Source organism: Schistocerca cancellata, chromosome 10 (genome assembly GCF_023864275.1).
Source record: "Schistocerca cancellata isolate TAMUIC-IGC-003103 chromosome 10, iqSchCanc2.1, whole genome shotgun sequence".
NCBI lineage: Eukaryota > Metazoa > Arthropoda > Insecta > Orthoptera > Acrididae > Schistocerca > Schistocerca cancellata.
In genome coordinates, this window is record NC_064635.1 from 200,001,187 (window position 1) to 200,025,990 (window position 24,804).

Genomic DNA, 24,804 nt, shown 5'->3' on the forward strand with positions numbered 1-24,804 from the left:
GGTTCTCTTCTCTCCAAAGGTCTCTTTAATTTTCCTGTAGGCTGACTGATACACGCCTTTAAATGCCTCGTAGGCGAGTATACAAGAGAGAACAGGAACGGGATGTGCGATATGACAAGATGTGAAGAGGTGACGAAACTGCGTAAGCATCCAGATAAGCTAGCGAGCCAGATACTGCATGTGGGAACATTTACTGTACTTTAAAGTGCAACAGTAAGCAGCAGTTGGCGTAAGCGCTTGGAAGACGGCCCGCTGAAGAACGTGGTAAGGTGAACGTGCCTAGGATTTTATAGTGCTTGTCTCAGAAAGGGCACACTGTTTACATCGCATGTGTGAACGGCTGCAAGTACGTGTCATGATCTAACATTCTGAACGTGCGAAGTAGCGTTTTTTCTCGAAAGTTATATTATTCGCTGTATAGGTGCTACATCCATGCGAGTATATTACACTAAAGGGCTTCATCCTATGGCGAAGATAACAAATCTTAAGAGTGACGAATAGAAGACAGTGGTGCTAGCTCCACTGTTTTATTTATTTTTAATTTGCTTGGCAACCAGCGCTAAATTCCGTCAGTTTAACGCTAGAGCGTAATATTTGCCGTATTGTTCGTCGTTTTCTGGAAGTAACACTTGCATATATACAGGGTTATTACAAATGATTGAAGCGATTTCACAGCTCTACAATAACTTTATTATTTGAGATCTTTTCACAATGCTTTACACACACATACAAAAACTCAAAAAGTTTTTTTAGGCATTCACAAATGTTCGATATGTGCCCCTTTAGTGATTCGGCAGACATCAACCCGATAATCAATTCCTCCCACACTCGGCACAGCATGTCCCCATCAATGAGTTCGAAAGCATCGTTGATGCGAGTTCGCAGTTCTGGCACGTTTCTTGGTAGAGGAGCTTTAAACACTGAATCTTTCACATAACCCCATCACTTCATCACTGAAAACAAGTTTCGCACTGAACGCATCCTCTTCCATGAGCTGTTGCAACCGCGCCGAAAATTCAAAGCGTTTGACTTTTTCAGGGCTTGTAGCAATAGTAAACGGTAAGGCTTCTGCTTTAGCCTTTCCCGTAAGATTTTCCAAACCGTCGGCTGTGGTACGTTTAGCTCCTTGCTTGCTTTATTCGTCGACTTCCGCGGGCTACGCGTGAAACTTGCCCGCACGCGTTCAACCGTTTCTTCGCTCACTGCAGGCCGACCCGTTGATTTCCCCTTACAGAGGCATCCAGAAGCTTTAAACTGCGCATATCATCGCCGAATGGAGTTAGCAGTTGATGGATCTTTGTTGAACTTCGTCCTGAAGTGTCGTTGCACTGTTATGACTGACTGGTGTGAGTGCATTTCAAGCACGACATACGCTTTCTCGGCTCCTGTCGCCATTTTGTCTCACTGCGCTCTCGAGCGCTCTGGCGGCAGAAACCTGAAGTGCGGCTTCAGCCGAACAAAACTTTATGAGTTTTTCTACGTATCTGTAGTGTGTCATGACCATATGTCAATGAATGGAGCTACAGTGAATTTATGAAATCGCTTCAATCATTTGTAATAGCCCTGTACATATGCATGCCTGGTTTGAGTACATACACCATAAGCATCTGGTTTCAGACCTCAGTTTCCTGTCTTGTGCAAGAAGGTAGTTAAGTGTTACGATGATTTATAAGAAGTAATTACTTCATCGCGCCCTTCTTTACCATTCAACGCACTCAGAGTGGAGGAATAGGACTTTAGAGACTTCCAGACTACTGCTGATACAGTTATCAGCACAACTAATCTACACATCAGTTCTGCTGCATAAATTAAAATAATTCGGAACAGCGCATATCAAAAGGACATTATGGAGAACGTTCATTTTTGTTTTGTTTGCGTGTCTTAAGATATTTATAATTATGTATGTTTTGTCAAACAGTGTACCATGAAATATCTGTTGGACTTAACATATTTTGTCTGAATAATGTAATGGCTAAGACACCGTCTGCTCTGAAGATTTTAATTTTCTTTTTCTGGACAATTCAATGCAATTTTCTACCCTCTTGCATTATAGTATATATTTCCTGGATAGTAATAAACGTTTAATATTAATAACTTGAATACACATTATTAATGTTCCACAACAATGTTTATTTATCAGTACATTATGAACCCGCTTTCCGCTCCTTCGGCCATCGTCTGATACCTTAATACTAAATAAATAGTCTACACAACTTCAGCGAGAATTCATAGCTATTCAAAGATTCCAACACAATGATATATGATATGTTATGGCGATATCGAAACGAAACACAAACATAACGTAACACATAAAGAGGCTCAAAACAAATAAATCTTGTATTATAGTATATTCAAATATTAAAACTATATGACTGTGCAAGCCAAAAATGTTCTATAAGTGAATAGTGGCAGAAGATACTGTATCATATGGACGAGTTGGTAAATATAGCGAACCGACCAAAGAAAGGGGAGGGGTGGGAGGGGAAGAAGTGGATGGAATGTGGGGAAACAGTTACAACAAGCTTATTATCTACTGGTCAGAGAAATCGCAAGTGGTGGCTCTTACTTAAATAAGAGTGAATAATGCAACTGTGTTGGTCATTAAGGACCAGGTCAGGATTCTTTGGTTGCTATTGATAAATGGCTAGAATTTTAAGTAAAGTTAGTTTCTGCTTTTAGTTCCTTTATGGAGAACATTACATTTCACATCATATGAATGACATTCATTTAGATTTAGTTTAGCAAAGGTGGAATCTTTCTGTTTCAGTCTCCAACCCATTTCATGTTCAGTCATTATAGTAGTTACAGCCCTATCTGACTGATCTAGATACAATTTGCTATACAGATTGCAGGAAATTCTATAAATTCCACTCTGTCCTAAGGATGGGATCTTATCTCTTCTGTTGAGCGCAGGTGGGAAAAAGTATTCTTAGTGCAAAAAGTTGGAGTATATTTCCCGAGTTTTAGTTTCCTGGCAAGAATCTGTGAAGTCCTAACCATATATAATGTGGTGGCCTATTTTTTATCAGTGTGGTTTTGTGACGTCTGAGGTGGATAAAGGAGTGCTGTTATCCGCCGGCCGGTGTGGCCGTGCGGTTCTAGGCGCTTCAGTCTGGAACCGCGTGACCGCTACGGTCGCAGGTTCGAGTCCTGCTTCGGGCATGCATGTGTGTGCTCTCCTTAGGTTAGGTTAGGTTTAAGTAGTTCTAAGTTCTAGGGGACTGATGATCTCAGATGTTAAGTCCCATAGTGCTCAGAGCCATTTTTTTGCTGTTATCTTCTGTCTCTTCTTTTTGTCGAGTATATTGTCAGTTGGTGTAGGACTACAACGATTGTTGTGTGCCATTTCTATATTTTCAATTAATTTTTCAAAATCTGATGTTGTTTGTTTTATAGATGGTAGATAGTGCAGCATGGAATGAGAGGCTGCATGTTTGTGGGTTATGGGATGCTGGAAACTTGCCGGTATTACTGTGGAGGTTTCTTTCCTGATTTTGGCTTATACATTCGTATAGTTTTAGTATTTGAATATACTGTAATATAAGATTTATTCCTTCAGAGCCTTCTTTAGATATTATTTATGCTTGTGTTTTGTATCTACATCGTCATAAAATATCGTATATCTTTTTATTACAATGAAATCTCGCCGAATTCTCGATGAAACTGTGTGAACTATCTGTGTAGTATACAGCATCATCTGCAAACAAGAAGGCTGCTCAGATTGTCTCCCAAATTGCTTGTATTGATAAGGGACAGCAAAGAGCCTATAACACTATCATGGGGAACGCCGGAAATCGCTTCTGTTTTACTCGATGACTTTCCGTCAATTCATACGAACTGTGATCTCACTGACAAGAGAGATTCGATCAACTCTTCGTTCCATGGATCCATATTAAGGAGATCCGTGTGGATGTTGAAAACGTCACATTTTTAAAACATTATATGATATTAATAAAAGGATACAAAATAATAATAATGGTAGTAGTAGTAGAAGTAGCACATTCAATACATGCTTATGTTTAGAAATTCGTTTGGAGTAGATGGATTTTGTCACAACAAAGTTTTTCAGGTTGCTCGTATACTAAATCTTGTTTGTAGCTTAACTGTTTCTGGTCGCTGGCAAGTTCTTGAAAATGTGTGTTGCTGAGCTGTGGACTCCTTTTCTTGACTACAGTAAGTGCCTTGTTGCTAGTATTGATTTTGTGAACTGGTTTATTTGCTGTAAATAGTTTATGTTATTTACAACAAATTTCATTAAGGACTAAGTACACTGATAAACACTAGCTAATATACCCATTTTCTTGAGGAGGCTTCGTCAAGATGTTCGTGAATTCACAAAGCAGACAGTGCATATTACACGCTTTAGGATTCTGAAAACTTTTGTTTGACTTACAGAGTTATTCCATAATGTGATACCGCGTGATATTATGGGAAGAAAGTAAGCAAGTTAAGCGAATTCTTTTATTTTTATGTCACCTATGTCCGATAACATCCGCACTGCAGCTAAGGACTTGTTTACGCGTTTCTGCAGTTCTGTAGTATGCTCTTTTCAACTGTATTTATTAAGAAGTCTTAATTCCAGGAATTTAGTTCCTAACCTCTTCTATCTACGCTTCCCCACATTTTCTTCGTTTGCTGGGTGGAAATGTCTTACGTGTTCTGAACCGCATGTAATGAGTCTCTTCAATATTTAATGTCAGTGACTTTGCTTTAAGCCGTTTATTAATGACCATGAAAGTGTCACTACCAGTCATTTCTAAAACCATGCTCAAGCAGCTTTTCATTGCAAAGCTTCTATCGTCTGCAAACAAAACAAGTTCAGCGTCTGGCAATGTCACAGATGAGAGGTCATTAGTGTTCACAAGAGAAAGCAATGGCTTCATGATGGACTCTTGTGGGACACCACATGTAATTACTATGCAATGTGATGACAGGTGACAGATCAATTCACTGGTCTCCTGTATCTCTTGTTCGCGATGTATGGCTATAATCACTTTTCAGCATTTCTGCAGTGTTCTTAGCCCTTTCGTTCCTCACGATTGAGACTGGTAAAACAACATGATTAACTGCCTTCTATTAACAGTTCTATGACGAGTGTTACTATTAGTTCTGTAACTACTGCTGTTTTACGTGTTTCTTTCATTTTGCCATTTCGTATATCTTAATTTTATTGTTCTACATCTACATTTATACTCCGCAAGCCACCCAACGGTGTGTGGCGGAGGGCACTTTATGTGCCACTTTCATTACCTCCCTTTCCTGTTCCAGTCGCGTATGGTTCGCGGGAAGAACGACTGTCTGAAAGCCTCTGTGCGTGCTCTAATCTCTCTAATTTTACATTCGTGATCTCCTCGGAAGGTATAAGTAGAGGGAAGCAATATATTCGATACCTCATCCAGAAACGCACCCTCTCGAAACCTGGCGAGCAAGCTACACCGCGATGCAGAGCGCCTCTCTTGCAGAGTCTGCCACTTGAGTTTGCTAAACATCTCCGTAACGCTATCACGGTTACCAAATAACCCTGTGACGAAACGCGCCGCTCTTCTTTGGATCTTCTCTATCTCCTCCGTCAACCCGATCTGGTACGGATCCCACACTGATGAGCAATACTCAAGTATAGGTCGAACGAGTGTTTTGTAAGCCACCTCCTTTGTTGATGGACTACATTTTCTAAGGACTCTCCCAATGAATCTCAACCCGGTACCCGCCTTACCAACAATTAATTTTATATGATCATTCCACTTCAAATCGTTCCGCACGCATACTCCCAGATATTTTACAGAAGTAACTGCTACCAGTGTTTGTTCCGCTATCATATAATCATACAATAAAGGATCCTTCTTTCTATATATTCGCAGTACATTACATTTGTCTATGTTAAGGGTCAGTTGCCACTCCCTGCACCAAGTGCCTATCCGCTGCAGATCTTCCTGCATTTCGCTACAATTTTCTAATGCTGCAACTTCTCTGTATACTACAGCATCATCCGCGGAAAGCCGCATGGAACTTCCGACACTATCTACTAGGTCATTTATATATATTGTGAAAAGCAATGGTCCCACAACACTCCCCTGTGGCACGCCAGAGGTCACTTTAACGTCTGTAGACGTCTCTCCATTGATAACAACATGCTGTGTTCTGTTTGCTAAAAACTCTTCAATCCAGCCACACAGCTGGTCTGATATTCCGTAGGCTCTTACTTTGTTTATCAGGCGACAGTGCGGAACTGTATCGAACGCCCTCCGGAAGTTAAGAAAAATAGCATCTACCTGGGAGCCTGTATCTAATATTTTCTGGGTCTCATGAACAAATAAGGCGAGTTAGGTCTCACACGATCGCTGTTTCCGGAATCCATGTTGATTCCTACATAGTAGATTCTGGGTTTCCAAAAACGACATGATACTCGAGCAAAAAACATGTTCTAAAATTCTACAACAGATCGACGTCAGAGATATAGGTCTATAGTTTTGCGCATCTGCTCGTTTCGTTTCAATTCTCTGCATGTTATGATGTGCTATATGATATTGTTTCACTGATACAGATGGTGGTTTTAACATAAATTAAACAAACGTAATAAATAAAGCAACAGAGAGAAGCAGGTACGCAATTCAAGTGCAATAGGAAGGATAGGGCTCACAATCAAAACTTACAGGAAACCATACAATGTATTCAATTCGTTAGACAGATTTTTCTTTTATGTTCTCTGAAAGTCGTAGGAGACCATTCTGCTCTTATTTCAAAGAACGAGCTACGAAACCTGACGGAACTTCCTGTATGAGAGTTAACGCTAATCTGCGAATACTCGTTTATCTTGCTTATCAACTGCTTATCGGCGAGTATAGTGGGTAGTCCCCGACAATAATCAGCCATTCCACTTCGACCGAGAAAAACACTTGAACGACAGCTTATACTGTCCTTGAGTGTGAACTCAGCTTCTGACATGAATAGTCCATTTGGGACTATGTGTGTATACAAGTGTTTTTATTGTTTTAACTTACATTTACTGCACTGAAAATGGCCACACAGTGACCGAATTCTAGATGTGGAATAAACATAATTGCGACTGATTGCTGTACTCTTTACTAATTGAAACGAATACACTTGCTGGGCACAACTGTTTACCTATAGAATTAAACATGATGAATTTAACTGTTAGGAAGGCTGTTCTCGAGGTATTCGTCTGGAGTGTAGCCCTGTACAGAAGTGAAACATAGATGCTAAGCAGTTCAGACAAAAAGAGAATAGAAGCTTTTGAAATGTGTAGATTGGGTAACTACTGAAGTTCTGACAGAACTAAGGAAAAAAGTAAATTACTTCACAACAACAATGTGACGTCTTCTATGACAATGTGTCACTAACATGCACGGTGTTAGGGGTATAAGTGAAGGTATTGTTATTGGTGACTGAGAACAGTGTACTGAACAATACTACATCAGTATTTACTTCATTTACAGACTAATGTTTGTAGCTATTAGGAGTAGTATGTTTTTAGACTGGTTAGTACCTGCAAGTACATGTGGCAAGAGCCAATAATGCTTATTTTCCGTAGGGCAGCAGGTCAGTTGCTGAAGTGCAGACACAAGGCCGAAAAACGGTTATCTATACTGACAGGCGTAGCCTGCTTAATAGCGTAATTGCAACTGTGCAGAAAACATTGGGTAGTAAATTACGTTACATGTTTCAGGGAGGACTGTGAGATGCAGATAAAAATAACCAACACACGGACGTTGGTACCTGTTAAGACACCAGTGGTCGCAATATTTGCACATAATCCCCTAAGACCCTGAATGTGACTTCTTCTTCTTAATTGGCGCTTTGGCCTGGGAGACCACATATGTTCTATACCGTCTCTCCACCAATCGTTTCTGTTCCTGACTTTCGTGGTCCACTCTCCTTTCCTCAGACACATCGCCTCCATATCCCTGTTGATATCATCTGTCAATCGTGTTTGCGGCCTTCCTTGGCACCTTCTTCTCTCCAAGGATTCTGAGTATGCTCCTGTCCGACCATAACTCTACATCTACATCTACATCCGTACTCCGCAAGCCACCTGACGGTATGTGGCGGAGGGTACCTTGAGTACCCCTATCGGTTCTCCCTTCTATTCCAGTCTCGTATTGTTCGTGGAAAGGAGGATTGTCGGTATGCTTCTGTGTGGGCTCTGATCTCTCTGATTTTATCCTCATGGTCTCTTCGCGAGATATACGTAAGAGGGAGCAATATACTGCTCGACTCCTCGGTGAAGGTATGTTCTCGAAACTTCAATAAAAGCCCGTACCGAGCTACTGAGCGTCTCTCGTGCAGAGTCTTCCACTGGAGTTTATCTATCATCTCCGTAACGCTTTCGCGATTACTAAATGATCCTGTAACGAAGCGCGCTGCTCTCCGTTGGATCTTCTCTATCTCTTCTATCAACCCTATCTGGTACGGATCCCACAGTGCTGAGCAGTATTCAAGCAGTGGGCGAACAAGCGTACTGTAATCTAATTAGGTGTCCTGCCCACATAAACATTCTTTTCTTCATCCTACTGCCAAAATGAGTCTGTGGATATCTACCAATTCCTGGTTGCTTAATATACTCTGACTAGCAGTCCCTATTGGGGGAAATTATTTTTCTTAATGCATTTCTCTGGAAGACTATGAGTGTTTTGTTCATCTGTCTTGCTTAATGTAGATGTTTCAGACCCACATAGGTTACCAGGAGAATTACACTCTGGTATAGTCTGACTTTAAGACATTGCTCTGGTATAGTCTGATTTATTTAAGACTTCTCACAACTGCTATACTTCACAGCACATTCTATAGCCAAAACTATTCTCTATTTACCACCGCGATCCTTGCTTTAATCTCAATTTCCATTCTATTCTGCTCGTTAAGGGGCTCCGGAAAGGCTCAAAATCATGAAAAGTTCAATTTTTACTTTTTTGCGTTTTCTGAGTCTGCAGACTATTACCTTTTAATAGATATATAATTTATTCAATTCCGAAGACTACAACTATTTTTAAATTTTTTTTGAAATGTGTTCTACATGGGCGTGACCCACTGTGGCGCTGTTAAACTGCTGTCAAATGGTGTTATTATTAACGTCCGTGTTCATCAGGTACTGAGATAAAGTATGTGTTGTGGCTAATCTGTGATGGTTCAATATATATCGCTGGTGTGATTTTCGATTGTTTCATGTTTATTTACTCTGTCGTTATCTCGAAAATATTCGTAATTAATTCTGTTTCTTGAGTCTCTGTTTTGTTGAAGTATAATAATGAGTAAAAGTAAAGTTGTTGTTGCGACTTTCTATGATGGCAACATTGTAAGGTGCAAGGTATTTAGAAATATGGGAATGAAGATAGGTTCTAACATGGTACGAGCGATGCTTGCTTTAGACAAGGAACGCCTTCGGGCTGCAGACAGGGCTGTAAAGAGTCTAGAAATACAAGCAAGAGTAAACAGGAGGAGGAACAAGAGGAAGCTGGAGGAGGAGTTTGCAGAGGATGATGATAATCCATCCTATGGACCTGGAATGCACTAAAAAGTTAATCCAATCTTTGTCGCTCGATTCCCAAAACTTTTATTTTCTCATACTAATTACATGTTTTCTAAGGATCTTCCAAACATATTTGTTTCAAACTTTCAGTAAACGTTACACAGTACCTTCTGCATAATTTAACACAGCCTTTTTCCAAAAAACTGTATATTTTTGAATATATAAATAAAAAATTGCAAAAAAATGTTGTGAATTTTCATTACAATTGAAAAAAAAAATCATCTTTAATAACTGAAATAAAATTTTGTAAAATCCCTGTGTTAAGTTGTAGCCCATATTCCAATAAATAATCTGTAAAAAGTTCAACTTCCTACCTCAAATACTTTGTGAGGAAAGATGTAATTTATAAGCGTTATTTTAACATTGCAAGTATAGGGCGTTCCGGAGCCCCTTAAAAATGCTGCCAAATATTTAAATACCTCTATGTATATGACTAGAATAATAAAAATCAAATTAGTGTAATAAATAAATTACTTAGAAGGAGCAATTACACTTAGGTAACAAAAGTCATGGGATACCTCCTAACATTGTGTCGCACCTCATTTTGCCCGGCACAATGCAGCAACTGGACGTGGCATTGACTCAAGAAGCTGCTGAAAGTCCACAGCATCAAATACTGCGCCTGTTGCCTCTATATCCGTCCATAGTGTTGCTGGTGCAGGATTTTGTGCACGAACCGACCTCTTGATTATGTCCCATAAATGTTCGATGGGATTCATATTGGGCGATGTGGGTGGCCAAGTCATTCACTCAAATTGTCCAGAATGTTCTTCAGACTAATCACAACAGTTACGGCCCATCACCACGAAGCACTGTCTTCCATAAAAATTCCATCGTTTTTTTGGCATAAGATGGTCTCCAAGTAGAAGAACATAGCCATTTTCGTTCACTGATCGGTTCTGTTGGACCAGAGGACCCAGTCCATTCCATGTAAACACAGCGCGCACCATTACGGAGCCAGCACCAGTTGCACAGTGCGTTGTTGACGACTCGGTTCCATGTCTTCATAGGGTCTGCGCCACACTCGAACCCCACCATCAGCTCCTACAAACTGAAATCGGGTCTAATCTGACCACGGCACACTTTTGGACCATAGACGTATGGTCCAACCGATACGGTCGCGAGCCCTAGGAGAGGCACTGCAAATGATGTCGTGCTTTTTGAAGAGGCACTAACGTCGGTCATCGGCTGCCATAGCTCATTTACGCCCAGATTTCTCCGCACTGTCCTAACGGATGCATTGTTGCTTGTCCATTAACACTGACACCTCTACGCAAACGCCGTAGTTCAGTGAAGGCCGTCGGCCACTACGTTGTTTGTGCTGAGACGTAATGCCTGAAATTCGGTATTCTCGAAACACTATTGACACTGTGGATGTCGCAATACTGAATTTCCTAACGATTTCAGAAATGGAATGCCCCTGCTTGCAGTTCCAACTACCATTGTGCTTTCAACGTCTGTTAATTCCCGTCGTGCGGCCATAATCACGTCGGAAACCTTTTCACATGAATCATCTGAGTGCAAATGACAGTTCCGCCAACGCACTGCACTTGTATACCTTGTGTACACGATACTGTCGTCAGTATATGTGCATATCTCAATACCACCAGTTGTCAACTCAGTGCAACTTAACTGCAGTAATGGGAGCCTCACAAATGTACAGGGCTATTACAAATGATTGAAGCGATTTCATAAATTCACTGTAGCTCCATTCATTGACATATGGTCACAACACACTACAGATACGTAGAAAAACTCATAAAGTTTTGTTCGGCTGAAGCCGCACTTCAGGTTTCTGCTGTCAGAGCACTCGAGAGCGCAGTGAGACAAAATGGCGACAGGAGCCGAGAAAGCGTATGTCGTGCTTGAAATGCACTCACATCAGTCAGTCATAACAGTGCAACGACACTTCAGGACCAAGTTCAACAAAGATCCACCAACTGCTAACTCCATTCGGCGATGGTATGCGCAGTTTAAAGCTTCTGGATGCCTCTGTAAGGGGAAATCAACGGGTCGCCCTGCAGTGAGCGAAGAAACGGTTGAACGCGTGCGGGCAAGTTTCACGCGTAGCCCGCGGAAAATTGGCTCGTGCCACAACTAGAGACCGACAGCGCCGACTTCATCTTTCAACAGGATGGTGCTCCACCGCACTTCCATCATGATGTTCGGCATTGCTTAAACAGGAGATTGGAAAACCGATGGATCGGTCGTGGTGGAGATCATGATCAGCAATTCATGTCCTGGCCTCCACGCTCTCCCGACTTAAACCCATGCGATTTCTTTCTGTGGGGTTATGTGAAAGATTCAGTGTTTAAACCTCCTCTACCAAGAAACGTGCCAGAACTGCGAGCTCGCATCAACGATGCTTTCGAACTCATTGATGGGGACATGCTGCGCCGAGTGTGGGAGGAACTTGATTATCGGCTTGATGTCTGCCGAATCACTAAAGGGGCACATATCGAACATTTGTGAATGCCTAAAAAAACTTTTTGAGTTTTTGTATGTGTGTGCAAAGCATTGTGAAAATATCTCAAATAATAAAGTTATTGTAGAACTGTGAAATCGCTTCAATCATTTGTAATAACCCTGTACTCTTTGGAGCGCCCACATGTTTGAACAACCGCTTGAAATAATATATTGTATAAGAAAAGCTCTTCTTTGATATTCTCCGAAAGCCACAAACTATTACTCTGATGTGATGTATTCGAAGAACTGGTTTTAAAGCTGATAAAAGTTAGAGTATGAGACCTAACTTGAATAATTTATCTTAGTTATCAGTCTCTTATCTCTGAGGTAAACAGGTGATCCCCCATTCCATTGCGACTGAGAAAACACTTGAAGGACAATTGATAGTGGGTTAACACTTGAGATTGACTTAAGCGCAGTAGAATTTCAGCCTACACTGACATAAAGTACGAGCTGAACCATTGTACAGCTAGCACTGGAATGGATGTTTTTACTACTGAATCTTTTGTGACGTCTCGTTTTCACTGTAGGCTTGTACAATGGGGAGCAAGGACAGAATGTTGGTGGTAGCTGGTATCCTCTTTCTATAACACAACTGCTCGCATGTATTAACAGGTTTCTTTATTAACTCAAACATGGAGCTACTTAAGATAGTCCAGGTGTTGTGACACAAGCTCTTCCTTAATAACCCACATTAGCCTCATTGCTGGTGAAGTACAAGTCCTGTTATGTACACTACTCTGATGCTAGGTGCTGACTGACTGAGCTAGAGGCTACGCTGTGACAGCGATTCCCACTGGGCTGGGCTGGATGACTGGCTGGGGCCTCTGGTCCGTGGCAACGATTTAAATACTGGCAGCCGAGAGGGTGTTGGCAGCACGTTTCTTGCGAGTTTGTCTTTGGTCTCTGTCCCGATAATGTCGCTTGCTTCAGTGCCTGCTATCAATCTTCTTGAAATCTCTTTGCTACCTGGTGTGTGGACGACAGCTTATGCCAGCATATTCCTCCCCCCCCCCCCTCTCCAAAATGCTGCACTGTTGTCGTGTAGTGAGGCTGTGAACGACACTGGAGAGGGAGGCAGGACTATGAACGTAGAGATGATCTGGGAGGCTGTAACCTCCCCCTCACTTTTCGACCTTAATGACAGCGAAAAATTAAACCGCGTGTACCTAATGGAAATTTGGGAAAAAGCAATCGTCACCGAAGTTAATCTGTCGGTAAAGAGGGAGGAAAGGGTTACATCTAAATGAAAGGAAAAATGCAAATGAAACTGGTGGAAATTAATTTTGAAAGGGGGTAAAGTTAATAAAGAAAGTAAATGTGTGGCCATTACGTTAACAATTAACTAGCGGTAATTAGATATTTGAGATTTGTGGGAAATTATGGTCGCCAGTCCTAAGGACAATTACTATAGTAACTGAAAAAGAAAGGTTATTACACATATAATTAGCACTAGAAGCGTGGCAACTGAAGGTTGACACGTGTAGTGTGAAAACTGAAAGTTTGTCAGAAGTAATAAATTTCGCTACACTCTGACTTAATTTAGCAAAAGAATTAATAAAACCGGAAAATCGAAAGTTAATTTAGTGACTGAAGTTAATAGTGAGCTTTCTTTCTGAAGCAAATCGATATTCAGTAAAATACGGTTAGTCTTGGACTACCTCAACAATCATTTCAAAAGCTACTTGAAGCTACGTAATTTAGAAATAAGAGATTTAACTTTGAACTTGAATTAAATGATTCTGAACAATTAACAATAGTAAAATTTAGTACGTACCAAGCTGAGCTGTAGTCACAGGTAAGCTAAAATACGGTAACAAAACTCGCACTCATAATTTGTGCTTGTGTAATCTAAATATTGTAGCCAGCTATGAATACTTTAACTGAACTTTGAAATTAAAGCAGTGGAATCGAATGATTCTGGCGTTTGAATTTCAACGACACTCGGGTTCATTCCAGAAAAGGAAGGGACCCTGCTTAGTAATGCAATTGGAACAATGAGCAACAAAGGTTCATGCTACGTTGCTGTCATTTAGTTATGAAAATGGATCAGTTTGAAAAGCTGAGGTCTGCCATACAGTTCTAAAACTTTACGTGCTTCCAGTCTTCCTTGTTGCTTGCTTGAAGGTTTGAAGCCGTCGATCGAGGAGGTGGCGACAGTCACTCATTGTCTGCCGTCGCTGTTGCAGAAGCTGGATGTTGGCGCGCCTTCTTCTGGACACGGTCACCAAGCGAAACGGGCTCTTGATGTGCGCCAGCTAATGCTTCCTGTCCGCGACACCGTGTCAGAAACTATCATGGCAAGTCGAGCGCAATTACATGCTGCCCAATCCCAGAAGCGCGGCAACTCGCGGGAGCGTCACACAACACACCTGCTCCACTGCACCACCCCAGCCAGACTCTCTCTCTCAGCCCGCGCTCCACGCGACAGAGTTAACACTACCAAAGATCCTAAACACTTTGGTTCTCCACACGACCTATCGATGTATTCGTTCGATAGCATAGTTTTCCCTAGGCCAGACCCAGTGTATAAATACAAATAATATTCACAAAACAAACCAATTATAAATCGACATAAATGCATATATATACAAATAGTAAAACAATTACAATATATAAAGACACAGAAATGTTATATCTTCAGGTAACAAAATGAAAAATCTATAGTACAATAGATGGAAATAGAAGGACATGCATTTCCGGCGTTACAAGGCGTAGCTTTGGAAGACAGCGTACTCTGACTGTACACCGCCATCTGGGTTGTGAGGCAACAGGAACATCCTCTGGAAAAGTGCTCACGGCACACGTCCAGGCCTGAGGGCGTGTCATGGGGCGATGACGGCGACGGCGACAGAAATGGCGCCTCTAGGTCCATTGGGTCAGCGAGCAGCGACGGCACGGGCAAGGGGGCGTCGTCCATCCGCTCCTCTTGGGGTGTTCTGGTGGCACCAGCGGGTGGCTGTGAAGGCCACGTGGTCCCCTGAGGCCATGAATTTGTGGGAAGGAAAGCAGCAGAATCATGGGGCAAATGACATGCGCGAATCTGGTTCTAGTGGTGGCGCTACAAACCATCAGGACCTGCAATGAAATACGTATAAGAACCAATCTGTTCTTGGATCATGGCTCTTCGCAGCGCCCATGGTTCCCATAAACACTTTAAAAATCAAGATCCTGTTACGCAAAGTGGTACTTGGGGATCAATGGCAGTGCCAGATGCTGTGGTGGGTGTAGTGAGTGTAGTAGCATCCAATGGTGGCAGTCATGCATAAGTTCCGTGTTGTGGGTGGGAGATATAGGAGGAGAGAATGAGTGCAGCGCCTGTTCTCGTGTGTGGGTGGTGTGAAGCTTGGCCGTCTGTTGCTTGAAAGTGCATATGAAGCGTTCTGCTTCTCTGTTGGACTGCGGGTGAAATGGAGCACTTGTTAGATGACGAATGCCCTTTCATTCACAAAACTGTTCAGTCGCGTGAAGAGAACTGTGGTCCATTGCCTGACACAAGCTCGCAAACCTTCTATGCAAAATATGGAGGAGAATACTTGAATGGTGCTAGATGTTATGGTAGAAGCCATAGGCACCGCAAATGAAAATTTGCTAAGAGAGTCTACCACTTCGAGCCAACGAGTGTTCTAAAATGGTTCTGCAAAGTGACTCTGCACTACTTTCCATGGCCATCGAGTCTTAGGCCAAGCTGAGAATGTTTGTGGTGGAGCGGATTGGTTCTCTGCATATGCGTGACGCTGTGTTAGCATCTGTTCAATTGTGGGGACCATGCCCTGCCAAGTACAGTACTTGCTCGCTAACTGTTTAGTGCGAACAATTCCCCAATGTCCTTGGTAGAGCAACTGCAACACACCCTGTTCCACCACTTTGAGAATAACCACATGGAATTATCCACTGTATTTTGAACTAGAATCACGCCGACGAGCAAAGTATCGGCGCACAGCTGAGTTCTGGATACTGTTCAATGAACGAGGCCGAGACTTGCGAACGTAAAGCAACAAAAACTTGAGATCTGGGTCTGCTTCCGTGGCCTGTGCAATTTTTTTTGTACTGCAAGGGAAAAGTTTCCAGCACTTCAGTGTCCTGTGCATCGACTTGGCAACAAGATGCGGCAGCTGCATCAAAATCAGAGTCTGAGCCAATCAGAAGTCGAGATAGTGCGTCCACATTGCCACTCTTTGGCCTAGGTCAGTACACAATTTCATACTGATACTGCGAAAGCAACGAAGCCCAGTGTTGCAATTTTTGAGCAGTGCGCGTTGAAACCGGCTTTGATGGATGGAACAAGGACTGCAAAAGCTTGTGATTTGTCGCTAAATAGAACTTGCGACCATACAAATAATTATGGAACTTGGTTACACAATAGTGAGAGCCTCTTTTTCTATTTGAGAGTAATTGCACTCAGTTTGAGTTAACAACTTGAAGGCAAAAGCAATAGGTCTGTCCCGTGCAGCAATTCTGTGCGAAAGCACAGCGCCGATTCCGTAGGATGAAGCGTCGACTTGCACAACCACTGGCTTTGCAGGATCAAAATGCACTAAACATCTGTCGCAAAGCAAAGCTTTTTTTAGTTTCTGAAATGCGTCTTGACAGCGTTTAGTCCACACGAAAGCTACATTTTTGCGACGTAAGCGATGCAATGGAGTCGCTATTTGGGCGGTATTCGGTATGATCCGAATGTAGTTTGTCATTTTGCATATTACTGACTACAGTTCAGACACATTGCGAGGAACAGGCAGGTCACGGATTGCAAGCAAATGAGATTGGAGGGGGTGCACACCCTGACTGTTTATCACATGACCTGTTGTTCAGTTTGAAAAAAAAAAAAGGTCACAATTTTCGAGATGACACTTTAGCCCTGCTTCTGACAACACTCGAAAAACAGTACGCAAATTGGCTATGTGTTCCTCTGGTCTGCGACCTGAGACGACGATATCATCAAGATAGTTTGAACAAAATGGCACTTTTGCAGTCAGCAGTTGCAAGTAACGTTGAAAATTGGCGGGTGCGGAAGCTCTGCCGAAGAGCAAAAGCAAATACTCGAACAATCCTAAGTGTGTATTTGCAACAAACACCTTCTGAGATTCTTCATCGAATGGAATTTGCAAGAAGGCGTCACGCAAATCTGTCTTAGAAAAGTAACGTCCTGCACCAAGCCTGTTCATGAGTTATGTCGTCCTGAGGGGGTGAGGTAAAGGGTAAGTGTCAACTATTGTCTGTGGGTTGACTGTAGACTTGAAGTCAATACAAATGCGAATGCGACCAGAAGGCTTAGACAACACAACGAGGGAACTTGTCCATTGACTCGATGAATGGGAACAATTACACCATTATCTTGCCATTCTTTCAATTCACTGGCTTTTCCCATTCCTTCTGAAAACTTTTCAGAAAATTCTTTAAGGATGCAGGATACCTATAAATGGTGCAAAAATCGAATTTTTTGTGACTTTATTAAATTCTATAGTCTTTCCTGATTACATTGATGTATACATTACAGGGTTTCAAATGGGAAATCTCCTATATATAACATATTTTAAAGTTACCGTCATGTATGCCACCATGCCCGCTTCATTTCTGTTACAGAAACCAGTATTACTTCGAAAATAACTGAGTTTCCTGTTTCCAGAGATTATACGTATGATACATTGTATATGTTGGTAACACTGCATGTTCTAATGTCTGTAAATGATTATCTTTGCTAGTATTTACTTTTGTTTCACTGAAGCAGTTTCTCCACGTGTTACTGAATGTTTGTTGCCCAAGTGCTACTTATATTTGTGGAAATACATATCCTTTAGTGTGCAATAAACACGAACTATGCCACGCATCAAGAAATTCAATAAAAGGAAATTTCGTGGTAATCAGTTCACAAACAAAGCAAGCCACACTGTTGAAAATAACCTATGTATCAGTTCTTAAGGGAAGAACCTCCCACATGGCACGCCTCCTGGTTATTCAAATTTTTGTGTTAACAACGATGCTGTTGTAGTGGATTTGTTGTTGTAGATATGGGCACCTTATCTTCTTCGATAAAGGAAGTGGCGAAATGTAAACAATGTGATGGTGTAGGCTGCCTGAAAATAACTAAACAACAAAGTAACAGGAAGGGTTTAGCGTCAAAATTAGTTGTTCTGTGCAGATCCTGCAATAAATCTGCCTCGAATATGACGTGGAACATTGTGCATAATTTATATGATTAGGGTTCCATACAAACTTTGTTATGTACGATGATTGGAAGTTAGTGGCAACTATTTATTCACAACCGATACAAAGGAGTTACATGTTTTCACCTGTTTCTGTTCTTCAAAGTAGTCACCAGCGTTGTGTAGAACCCGTTGACAGCGATGTGGAAGGCGTAGTATAGCGTTAGCAAAGCCTGTTCTGTTGACGGTGCGAATGGAGCGGTCTACTTACTGCCCGTCGAATCTCTGGAACAGTTCTGAAGCGAATGCCACGAAGTGGTTCCTTCATCTTTGAAATCTAATCAAAGTCAAAAGGACTTAAGTCCGCGGAGTACGGAGGATGGTACAGTACTTCCCAGGTCCATCGACTGAACAGAGCAGCCACAGCTTGCGCTGTATGCGCTCGCGAATTGTCGTGCAAAATGATGGGCGGGATGCTTAGAAAGTGTCGCCGCTTCTTTCGCGAAGCTGGTCGCAGTTGATGCTCCAAAAACCACCTCTGGCACATTCAATCTTGATGCAACTCCGTTGTTCCCGTTTAGAAAACATAGTGACGCCGTTACGTTAGACCGCTCACTCACAAGCGACTGTGTTTCTCTAGATTATGCGCACGCCGGTGACGTGGGACGGGCGAGTGCATTTGCTCGGAGGTAAGGTAGGCATGTCAACAACGTATGCTATCAGCTACAATAGTAGGTTCCATTGCATAGTGTCTCCACAGCAGTGTTGCCACTATTTAAGTTCCAAACTACTTATATAGACAGTTCACCCATTCACAGAAACCAAGAATATCGATGATTTTTTACTATTATCGACACTGGTACTGTCAAGTTTTAATTTTAAGTTTGAAGTCGCATAACAAACTACCAAAGAAATATTTTTTCGTGTGGTATAATTACAAATTAACAATTTCAGTATTGTTTCCTCTACTTCTATTGCGAAACCTTGCTTCTTCAAAATTTCATGATTGTACGTGAACGGGTAGCGCCATGTAGATTTTAATGAGCGACTTCGCGAGCATCTAAATATGTGACATAAATGGCGGTATCTTTTGACTCCGTTGACTTAGAAGCTTAAGGTTTTTCTACCACTAAGAAGCCACAGATTTTAGTATGTCACATAAATTTCAACTTCATAGCTCCATGCGTTCCTGAGAGAAAGTCGTCTTAACAGATGTACTGACAGAGAGACGGTCGGACGAAAAACGACAATTTTTCGCTAATATAATTACAAATTATCAGTTTCGGGTTTTTTCCTTTACCGGGACTGTTACATCTTACTTCTTGTCTGATTTCATGATTCTAGCTCAATGGGAAGTACCATATAGATTTTTCTGTGTGAAATTGCGATTAGCAAAGTAATTGACGTATATGACAGTATCTTCTGATTTCATTGCCTTAGAAGTTTAAGTTTTTTAGACCGCCAAGGGACCAAAGGCCTTAGTGTGTGGACATAAACTTTAAATTGTTACGTATATCCGTTCCTGAGTAAAGATGTCTTAACAGACGGAAAGACCACGAGTTGGAAAATAAGTGTTCCGTTTTTACTGTTTGAGGTACAGACCCTTAAATGAAAGAAAAATAGAAAAGAAGACTCAGTGTACGGTAAATTAATAACACAGTGATTTTCAAACGTTCAGAAATGAAGCTCTTGCCAGACTCGACTACACGATATAAAGCCGTCTATTATCTGACTTTTTCATCTTAAGCTTACTGCCGTTTAAGAGTTCATATGGTTCAAATGGCTCTGAGCACTATGGGACTTAACTTCTGAGGTCATGAGTCCCCTAGAACTTACAACTACCTAAACCTAACTAACCTAAGGACATCACACACATCCATGCCCGAGGCAGGATTCGAACCTGCGACCGTACTGGTCGCGCCGTTTAAAAGTCTTTTACATCGCAGGCACTTCGCTTTTACATACAAGCCATCATTAGTGACCGTTCTGTAAGTGTGTTGGACATAGTACACACTGAATAGTATAGCCTGATATTTTTGTAATGTACAAACAGCAAACTGTAAAAACGCATTATTTTCAGATCGACCACTACGGAGTACGGACGCCATGGAATAACCGTGTTCGTTAGCGCGCCGCTTCTCGCGCTCGGGGAGGTGGTTTTGGCGGTTTCTCACATCTAAGTAGGTGAATAACAGAATGGTAACGACGTTCCGCTTCAGTTACACGATTCGTAAGCATTTCGAAAACATTTTTAAGTTTTCGCATGGGCCACATCCGACCGACTTCTACCACTAACACTACAAAACCCAGATTAACATGTCAAAGCTGAGAACATTCGGGGTAAGGCCAGAAGAAAGAAGAAGATTCTGGAAGATATGGAAACCTTTTCGTTGGATTCTAAACGGTTTCCAAACCCAAACTTGTTCTGATGCGGAAATAGATGGAAGTCCGAGGTAGATATTCCAATTAATGTAGGTTAATTCTTACAAAGAACAAAACAGCAACCAGCCACTATTAATACTGCTATTTATTTAGGTAAATAGCGCCGTCACCGATTTTGAACTGGCAAGTTGCAGAATTGTATTTTTCGCAACTTCGCAACAAAATCGCGCGGAATTTTCGACGGCAACAACACACCAAAAATACTTCGCCGCAGTAGAATAATAAAAATCGAAAACGGACGATAACGTAAAATGTATCTAGAAAATCATGTGAACAGCGGTCTGATGATGAACTTGCCAGTTCGAAACCGGTAACGCCGCTATTTACATAAATAAATATCAGTGGCTGGTTGCTGTTTTCTTCTTTGTAAGAAGGGCTAGTAGAAACCCTTGGGTAACAGAAGAAATATTGAATTTAATTGATGAAAGGAGAAAATATAAAAATGCAGTAAATGAAGCAGGCAAAAAGGAATACAAACGTCTCAAAAATGAGATCGACAGGAAGTGCAAAATGGCTAAGCAGGGATGGCTAGAGGACAAATGTAAGGATGTAGAGGCTTATCTCACTAGGGGTAAGATAGATACTGCCTACAGGAAAATTAAAGAGACCTTTGGAGATAAGAGAACCACTTGTATGAACATCAAGAGCTCAGATGGAAACCCAGTTCTAAGCAAAGAAGGGAAAGCAGAAAGGTGGAAGGAGTATATAGAGGGTCTATACAAGGGCAATGTACTTGAGGACAATATTATGGAAATGCAAGAGGATGTAGATGAAGATGAAATGGGAGATACGATACTGCGTGAAGAGTTTGACAGAGCAGTGCAAGACCTGAGTCGAAACAAGTCCCCCGGAGTAGACAACATTCCATTGGAACTACTGACGGCCTTGGGAGAGCCAATCCTGACAAAACTCTACCATCTGGTGAGCAAGATGTATGAAACAGGCGAAATACACTCAGACTTCAAGAAGAATATAATAATTCCAATCCCAAAGAAAGCAGGTGTTGACAGATGTGAAAATTACCGAACAATCAGTTTAATAAGCCACAGCTGCAAAATACTAACACGAATTCTTTACAGACGAATGGAAAAACTAGTAGAAGCCGACCTCGGGGAAGATCAGTTTGGATTCCGTAGAAATACTGGAACACGTGAGGCAATACTGACCTTACGATTTATCTTAGAAGAAAGATTAAGGAAAGGCAAACCTACGTTTCTAGCATTTGTAGACTTAGAGAAAGCTTTTGACAATGTTGACTGGAATACTCTCTTTCAAATTCTAAAGGTGGCAGGGGTAAAATACAGGGAGCGAAAGGCTATTTACAATTTGTACAGATACCAGATGGCAGTTATAAGAGTCGAGGGACATGAAAGGGAAGCAGTGGTTAGGAAGGGAGTAAGACAGAGTTGTAGCCTCTCCCCGATGTTATTCAATCTGTATATTGAGCAAGCAGTAAAGGAAACAAAAGAAAAATTTGGAGTAGGTATTAAAATCCACGGAGAAGAAATAAAAACGTTGGGGTTCGCCGATGACATTGTAATTCTGTCAGAGACAGCAAAGGACTTGGAAGAGCAGTTGGATGGAATGGCAATGTCTTGAAAGGAGGATATAAGATGAACATCAACAAAAGCAAAACGAGGATAATGGAATGTAGTCGAATTAAGTCGGGTGATGTTGAGGGTATTAGATTAGGAAACGAGACACTTAAAGTAGTAAAGGAGTTTTCCTATTTGGGGAGCAAAATAACTGATGATGGTCGAAGTAGAGAGGATATAAAATGTAGACTGGCAATGGCAAGGAAAGCGTTTCTGAAGAAGAGAAATTTGTTAACATCGAGTATAGATTTAAGTGTCAGGAAGTCATTTCTGAAAGTATTTGTATGGAGTGTAGCCATGTATGGAAGTGAAACATGGACGATAAATAGTTTGGGCAAGAAGAGAATAGAAGCTTTCGAAGTGTGGTGCTACAGAAGAATGCTGAAGATTAGATGGGTGGATCACATAACTAATGAGGAAGTATTGAATAGGATTGGGGAGAAGAGAAGTTTGTGGCACAACTTGACCAGAGGAAGGGATCGGTTGGTAGGACATGTTCTGAGGCATCAAGGGATCACCAATTTAGTATTGAGGGCAGCGTGGAGGGTAAAAATCGTAGAGGGAGACCAAGAGATGAATACACTAAGCAGATTCAGAAGGATGTAGGTTGCAGTAGGTACTGGGAGATGAAGAAGCTTGCACAGGATAGAGTAGCATGGAGAGCTGCATCAAACCAGTCTCAGGACTGAAGACCACAACAACAACAAAGAATTAACCTACAATAATTGTACACAGCCACGGTCCCACCATGTCAGTTTTAGACAAAATAGCATGAGATATTCCAATTATTCATACCTAACACCATTCAGTTTCTCGAATGGCGAAGCATTTCATTTGCTGGGTACGTTTGTAATGAAACAATGCGCGTTACCCATTGCTTACTCCGGTGCACCTTTGCATGCAGCCTGTACAGAATACTAACGTGATATGTGATTGCTGGTGATATACAGTTTGAGAAGGAAAAATATAAGAGGAACTTCTTATAGGTCACAAAAAAATATTGACTACAACCGTCCCTTGATACAAATCCTACTGCAAGCTAATGTTCTACAGAGATTCCGCTCACAGTTCGATTGCTCTTGAATTTCCAGAGGGAAGTGGTGCGCCCAGGTCTCAATTTGATCACAAAATCAAAACTCTTTATCTACAGTTACATCATCAACGAATAATATTAAGGAGCTAAAAACATCACCTGTAGGACCATCAATATAAAAGGCCATTTCCAGACTGATTACCTCGTCACCGCCCAGATTAAACCACTACGGATAGAAACTTGAAATTTTGAGAGGCGTCGTTCAAAAAGCGATTTTTCGAAATTCCGCCCCTAAGGGCGTGAAATAAGGAATGAAAGGTGTTTTGAAAAAGCTATTAAGGCAATTTTGATGCTAGATCTCATAAAATTGCTATTTGGTTTCTCGATCATAAATAAATACATTTCAGAACTTTTGGAAATGGAGCCCCTACGGGGATGAAATAGTGGCTCAAAATCTGTTTGACAATCAAACATTATTAAAGAACGACTAAAGTGTTTTTAAGGCTAACCCTACCAAAATCGGCATTTGAATTTCCGGTCCCAACGAAAAAATACGAGTTTCAGTGTTTTTGAAAATAGAACTCCCTAAAAGAGTAAAATAGAGATGAAAAGTTTTATGAAATTATTTCATTATATAAGCATTTTCAAAGATAAATCTATGGAAATTAGTATTTCACTTCACGATTTGATGTAAAGAAATATGTCTTAGAGGATGAAAGTTTCTATAGAAATATCGTCAGAAGAACGCGAAAGGCATGATTAACAAAAGTCTTTGACTCCAGCTGCCAGAATCGCTTTTTCATTAGACGCGCTTTCAGGAAAGACCATGCTTCTACGGTCTTAATTAGCGTGAGAAGTTTAAAAGGTGTTGCAATTTCTGAACAACACAAAAATTCGACTGAAGAAAAACAAAATAAAAAAAATCCATCCAAATCATACAGTTTACAGGAGCGAAGCAGTGGGCGTTAAGCTAGTCTGTACAGAGGCATCCAGAAGAATATACACACTTTGATGTTTTTGTTGTTGTGGTCTTCAGTCCACACACTGGTTTGATGTAGCTCACCACGCTACAAGCCTCTTCATCACCGAATAACTACTGCAGCCTACAGCCTTTTGAATCTGCTTAATGTATTCATCTCTTGGTCTCCCTGTACGGCTTTTACCCTCCACGGTCCCCTCCGATACTAAATTGGCTATCCCTTGATGCCTCAGAACATGTCCTACCAACCGATCCCCTCTTATAGTCAGTTTGTGCCACAAATTTCTCTTCTCCCTAATTCTGTTCAGTACTTCCTCATTAGCTATGTGATCTACCCATCTAATCTTCAGCATTCTTCTGTAGCACCACATTTCGAAAGCTTCTATCCTCTTCCTGTCTAAACTATTTATTGTCCATGATTCACTTCCGTACATGGCTACACTCCACACAAATACTTTCAGAAAAGACTTCCTCACACTTAAATCTATACTCAATGTTAACAAATTTCTCTTCTTCACGAAACACTTTCCTTGCCATTGCAAGCCTGCATTTTATATCCTTTCTACTTCGACCGTCATCAGTTATTTTGCTTCCCAATTAGCAAA

The 24,804-nt window shown here is 41.3% G+C and overlaps 1 protein-coding gene across 1 annotated transcript in view; it reads left to right on the forward strand.

Moving 5' to 3' along the window:
- The first annotated feature begins 205 nt into the window (after positions 1 to 205).
- LOC126106617 (speckle-type POZ protein-like B) overlaps positions 206 to 24,804 on the forward strand; it is a 74,101-nt gene continuing 49,502 nt past the window's right edge. Inside the window, exon 1 of the mRNA XM_049912967.1 lies at positions 206 to 264. The gene's annotated coding sequence lies outside the window, so the exon portion shown is untranslated. The remainder of the gene's footprint in view (positions 265 to 24,804) is intronic.